Genomic DNA, 6,600 nt, shown 5'->3' with positions numbered 1-6,600 from the left:
CGCTCGCCCGCTCGCCCCGGCCCGCGCCGCCGCTTACCGCCGCTCCGGCTCCGAGGGCTCGGCGGCCAGCCCGGGAGGCCCGCAAGGTTAGACGAAAGGTTAGAGTCAGCGGCCCGGCCTGCCGGGACAGAAGCGCCGCACCGCCTGGAACCTGGAGGGCGAAGGGCGGGAAAGAAGGCGCAAGGGTGTTGGTGGGGGATTTTCCTCCAGCAGTCAGCACTCCACAGTTTGGGAGTTCTCCGGGAAAACGGATCGTCTCTCAAGCACAAACACAGGCCACCTTCCCATCTAATCAGTAAATCAAACTTGCAACTGAAAGGCTCCCTGACTTCCAACTCCGCAGTGTGGTGTGCAGAAAGCAGGGCTCCCTCTTTTAAAATAAAATAACATCTTAGGAGATGCAGAAGTACTCCCACGCAAACAAGCCCTGGGCAACGGCCTGAGCTAATGAAACCCCAGCCCCGAGTTCACTGGGTGCTGTCCTGTAACTTGGCTTTAAATGAAAAGAATCCTGGGTTTCTTAGAAGAGATAAAGTTTGAAGATTTGCGGACGGGATTTCCTGTTAATTTAAGGAATTCTGATAACTTGGTCAAGGATGCTTTTTTAACTAAAAACGTTTGTTCCGCGGTTTGAACGTGATTCGAGGGAGATGCAAACCCAGACCTTAACAGGATTTCTCCCTGCATGTTTGTACTGAGAGGATGAGGCCGTCTTTCCCAGGAGGAGTAAAAATGTCAGGAAAGGTGTTAGGTGCGCAAGTGGTTTGCAGAGGTACCAGTCACAGACCCGAGTAACAGATCCTGTGCTTGGTCCACGGTACACTGACTTAATCCTGCTTACTGATCCCTTCCTGAACTAATTAATTACTTAGCGCCACTTCTCAGCGTTAATCATTAAAAGTCCCCAAGTCCCCAACAATGGAAACAATGTAGAATCGACACTAACATTTTCTCAGCCGACAGGGACAGAGAGTTTCTAACTGACAATTAGTAACCACCATAGCCCTGGGACTTCCTTTCTTCTCAGTATTTATTTCAGCAGCTGGGTGGAATGCGGGCTATGGCAGAGATGTTAAGTATAGGTGGGATGGGGGAGGGGCCCTTAGCCAAGGATTGTGCTATATGAGCAGCCTTTCGCCTGCTGGATAGATAGGTGCTATGATGATAGACAACCCAAAATGAGCCCGAGACAGGGAGGGAAGGGGGGGGGGTCCCTGGAGGAATTTCATATAACGAGTGTCTTGAAAGATGTGCAGAAGTTAGTACGATAAGAAGAGAGTCGAAGGGCTAGCGAGATGACTCATTCTTAAAGAAACGTGCTCAAGCCTGAGGACCTGAGCTGAAATTCAAAGCACCAGGGCCAGGTTCTGTAGTTAGTGCTGGAAAGGAGGTAGAAAATGGGAGATACTCAGAGTCCATTGGTCAACACTGACTTCAAGCCTCAATAGGAGACATTCAAAAACTAAAGTAAATTTCAGAAGAGATCTGACATGGGCTCCTGACCTTCACGTGTACACATCCATAGGCACAGGGAGTTGGATGGAGGTGGACCTTGGGACAGTGGAGAAAACAGAGCAGAGAACGTGCCAGAAACCTATCTGTTCAATTCCCCGTAGAATGACTACATTCATGTTTTTCTAACCCTTCTGTAAAAGGAGAAACTGTAGGCAGGAGAGGAAGCCACGAACTTCAACTTTACTCCGAAAACCATGGCGAACTAGTTTGCAGGACCAGGGAGATAGGGTGGAGTCTGGACTTGCATTCTAGAAAGGTCTTTGGCAAATGCTTAGAGAGTGACTAGGAGTATTCAGGGATGTTGGCAGAGGAAGGGTGAATGGGTGTAGACACTCTGGAAAAGTGACTCACGCAGGGACTGAGGAAGGGAGGGGCTTTGGGAGACTCCCAAGGTCCTAGTTTAGCCCACTAGATTGCTACTGGCCTTTCAGTTGCTTCCCATTTTCTGCCAACAGAAAAAGCCCTGACTTCCTGATAAGATGGCTACCTTTGTACCTACTGTGGTAGCACCCCGTGCCTCTCTGATCAGACAGTTCAGTGAGCTGCAAGACCTCCTATTTGAGAAATTAATTTAGTTACGCTCAGACCCCTGTCTCCTTCCAAGTTAGAGACTTCCTGATCTTTTTTTTTCATGTGCTAGAAAACATGCCCTTTGCAACTGAACATAGTAAAAAGCAGGACTTTGAACCTATGTGCGGTACAAGAGGAGAAACTGCTTGAACTCTGCAGGTTGAGGAACTTCTAAAAACAAAGAAACATTGAAACAGACACGAATTTTGTTTCACCAAATAGAACAAAAAGGAATTCAAGGAAGGCACTTAATGTTAGAAACAATAGAATAAACATTCCAGTAAAGTTTTAAAAGAAAATGTTATTTTACAAGATAAAGAGAAAAAGAATGCTATGATGTGTCATTCAAGCCAATCTAAACCTTAGAAATGAGCCAAAATAGATTAAGGTCTGAAACAATATTGCCAGCGAGTAAGCCTAACCTGTTATCATTTAAATTTTTGAACCACTGAAGCAAACATAAAGCCATATGATAAAAATATTAAACCATGTTTCTTTCAACTACCAATAGCCATCCAGTCACTTTTCAAATTGTGGAAACTACTAACAAAAAATCATGATTGTAATAAAAAGCTAACAGCCCCCCATTTAGAATCTACCAATTCTTCTTCAGTGCCTCCGGGAGGCCATTTAGGTTTTCTCGTACACTGTGAGGTGATGTTCGAGTTTTCCGTCTCATGAATGCACATATCCATAAGCACGAAGAGGTGGTCATTTGCAGGAAGAGAGGGAAATTACAGAAACAGTTTCAGATGAAATAAAACTACATTTTCTTGGTAAAGGAAAAAAGTATCCATGGCAGGTTCCTGAACTGTCTCAGTTCTTTCCAGTCTTCATTATACTAATGAGTCCAGCAATACTACAGTCAGAGGACATGGATTCTGCAGATAATATCAGCTCCTTGTTTTCCAACAATATAGATTTAAAAAAAAGTAACATTTATCTTTCACAGGCAAATGGAAGTCTTTAAAACCCATGTAAGAGTGTTTGTGTTATACACTCTGTTTTTTCTATATGGCACATTCACGCTCAGCAGGTCCCACTACTGCCTTTCAATATAATGACTTTCTGCCTCCTCCTTCCATATCCTCCAAACCCAAGAAAGATGGTTGTAAAAGCAGAAATATAAAAACCTTCTGAAGCACTTATCTATAATTTATTTTAATATAGCAGGATAAAATAATTATCTATAATAATAGTTACATAATATATAATGATACAATATATGATATGATAATACTGATTAAAAATAATTGATTTTGTGACAGTATCAAAACTGGGACCCAAATTCAGTCCCTACACTTCCTTATCATGCTTAAGTAAAAATAGTTAAGAGAAGAAGCTACTAGAAGTAACAAAAACACTGTAAACACCTTTGTATGGAGAATCACTATTAAACCTATGCATCTGTACCTATGTTATATTTCATACCAGGAAAAAGGTAACTTCTTCTGTATTTTTAATTCAAACTTGTTCACAGCTGAATATCTATACTTGACTGACTTATATGAATCTATTTATTTGTCTGTTTATCTTCAAGGATAATTGTACATTTCACACAAAATGTTCTTTTAATGCCCATTATCTAAATATAGATAACATATCTAAGATATTATATAATACAACATGAAACATATACTGGTTATTGTACGAGTTGTAAAAATATTTCATATTATTAAAATCCATATATTTTCAATGTTTTTAAAATTAGAACACTTCAAATATTGATTTAATGACACACTCTCTAAGTTACCTAAAAGTTAAGTCTTGTGTATAACTATTTGAGGATATATCAAAATGAAGAGTTTGGTAACATGGAATGGTAGTAAAGGCCGAAGGTCGGCACCATTGGCCTGTTCTCGGAAGAGGAGGACAGTGTCATTGAAACAGAGCAAGACTGGCATCGGTGCTGTCTGACTCTTAGTTTTTGTCTTCTGTGCTTAAGGCAATGGAAACAGTATGAAGACCTATCACAGGCCCATTTCCTCTGCTGAATGTGAGCATCAACTGCTTTAGGCTTCTGAGCGCTCTTCCATCCCTGTTCTTCCTTCTTTCCTTCCTCTCATTCTCTCGTCCATTCTTCCTTTCCTCTCTCCTTATAGAAAATACTTTCCCCCACCCCCACAAAGCTTCCATTCATTGTACAAGTATTTAGTGAGCATCAGCTTAACCAACCAACTATTTCTGGGTTCTGTGTTTAGAAGTAAACACAGAGGAATCACTTTCTTCACAGGGGTGGAGGGCGGCTGGGAGAGACAAGCAACAAGCGAATAAATAAAAGGAAAGCATAGGGATAATTGCATAGGCAGATGAGCAGTTCTAAGTCAAACCAAAGAGATAGAGGAATTGTGTTATGTAGAATAAATCCAGACTGAGGTGACCATGTCCTGAGGAAAGAATGGATTCTCTGGGAAAACAAAAGGCATAAACTCTTTGTGGGACAGGCTGGGGGCAGGTAAACGGAAATGGGCTGCCCAACCTCAAGGAATTTACAGTTAAAGGAGAGAACACAAGAATCTGAAACGAAGCACTCAGGAACTGCAAAGCGATGACCACAACATTTAGGCTCCGTGGGAAGCAGGGATGAGCTGGTTGTATTAGAGGTGAGATGGGCAGACACACGTGGTCCTAAAGATGACCGGCTTGTTTTCCCCTGCCATCCAGTATGGTCTGATCTCAGAGCAGAAGGCAGGAAGTGCCTCAGTGCTGAGAATGAGCAATGCTATCAAGAAAGGCAAGTGGAAGCAAGCGGCGGGCAGGGCAGCCACGGACAGGGATTTGGTTAAACACCTTTAGCAATATAGTCTTGCAAGTGCTGTGAATTTCCCTAGAATTGTTGAAAATGCAATAGTCACCTCTTTGTTCTGACCCAAGTGAAACATGGTGTTTCTGTGTGCAACCAATCTCTTACTTGGGACCAACACAACAAAGAAAATTACTGAAGATAGAATATCAGAATTGGTTCAATTGGTGGGTATGCATGGAGCCCATGGAATAATCTTCTTCACCTACTTTCCACCTTCTTCTTTGAGTCAGGGTATCTCAATCAAACCCAGAGATCACTATAGCACTAACCAGCCCACCAGATTGATCCAAAGAGCCAGAGTCCCTCGCTTCTCAGTAGCAGACTTACAGGCAGGCTGGTAGGACCACCGCGCTTTTGTGTAGGCTCTTGGGTTCTGAGCTCCCAAGAGCTTACGAGGTGTCCTAGCTTGTTTCTTTTGCTGTGATGTAACCTGACAAAAGGCAGCCTACAGGAAGGAAGGGTTGACTTGTCTTCCAGTTGTACTTATTATTGCAGGGATTTCTAGCAAACAAAACGTGCAAAGGAAAATAAGAAAGAGGTAGCGGTGTAACGTGGGCTTTCCACATGTACAGTCGAGAGCAGAAACAATAAACACATCCTTGCATGTTTGCTCTCAGCTAGCTTTCCCCTCTCTTATAACGTCTGAGACCTTGCCTAGAGAGTGGTAGCCCACAGTGGGCTACTCTTTCCCACACCAACTAACAATCTAGCCAATCACCCTCAGACATGGTCAGGCCACCTCCTCTAGACATGAAGTGTCTCAGGTGATCCTAGGTTACATCACGCTGGCAGTTAAAACTGACCAACGTACGCTGTAAACACTTTAGGCCCTGAGGCATCTCTCCACCACAACTGAAATGTCTGATACAACCGCATGGAACAAATGCCACCCCTCATGTCAATCACATCGTCATCATCTTCAAATAATAGAAGAGAGGCTGTAGAGTCACTCCTCTGACCAGAGCCTCGCAGGGAAAAAGACATCAAGCCTCCTGTCCTGCAGAATTCTACCTGGAATTCCCAAAATCTTGAAATAAGAGTCAGGTATGGGAGATTCTTAAACCAATGTATCTAAGATAAAAGTGTGTCATGGGAGGGAGAGGCTGTAATTAAAATAATTAAATATGTAATATTGGCATTTTAGTAAATAAAAGATATAAGATTAAACATGAAACAGGTAGTGGGGAGGTCAAAGTAGATATTTTATCTATTTCTGCTTATGCTATCTAATTTTATGTGATGTTGTGAAACACTTTCTAGTATGCAATAAATTTATGTGGTATTGCCTAATACAGAATTTCTTGGCAATTTTTTGTTAATATACATATGTTAATAAATATTTTGGATTATAGTACACAAATGAACTAAATTATATATGTGTATAAAGATTTTTAACATTGTTCATTGTAGAAAAATCTGTGACCTTTTTCCTTAAAGATATGGCCACAACCTTATTAATTCTTAAAGCTGATACTCCTAAATATGAAAACTACCAGGGGTATTTTTCATTCCTGAAGTATCTTCTGATGGGTATCTAATTATGTGTAACATTCCGTTCTTTTGATTTTATAGTATTTTATATCTCTGTCCTTTTTCATTCCTTTGTGTTCTCTCTCTCTCTCTCTCTCTCTCTCTCTCTCTCTCTCTCTTTCTCTTTCTCTCTCTCTGAATCATCCGCTATGGCATCCTATTACTTCTTACTTTTCTGG

At 41.8% G+C, this 6,600-nt stretch overlaps 1 protein-coding gene across 1 annotated transcript in view; it reads right to left on the bottom strand.

Moving 5' to 3' along the window:
• Positions 1-395, bottom strand: part of Mbnl1 (muscleblind like splicing regulator 1) — a 144,019-nt gene extending 143,624 nt beyond the window's left edge. The window contains exon 1 of the mRNA XM_013348528.2: positions 38-395. The gene's annotated coding sequence lies outside the window, so the exon portion shown is untranslated. The remainder of the gene's footprint in view (positions 1-37) is intronic.
• Between the last annotated feature and the right edge of the window lie 6,205 nt (positions 396-6,600).

The sequence above is a fragment of the Microtus ochrogaster genome, chromosome 1, assembly GCF_000317375.1.
Source record: "Microtus ochrogaster isolate Prairie Vole_2 chromosome 1, MicOch1.0, whole genome shotgun sequence".
Taxonomy (NCBI): domain Eukaryota; kingdom Metazoa; phylum Chordata; class Mammalia; order Rodentia; family Cricetidae; genus Microtus; species Microtus ochrogaster.
Note: the sequence above shows the minus strand (reverse complement) of the source record. Positions and strands in the feature narration are given on the sequence as shown.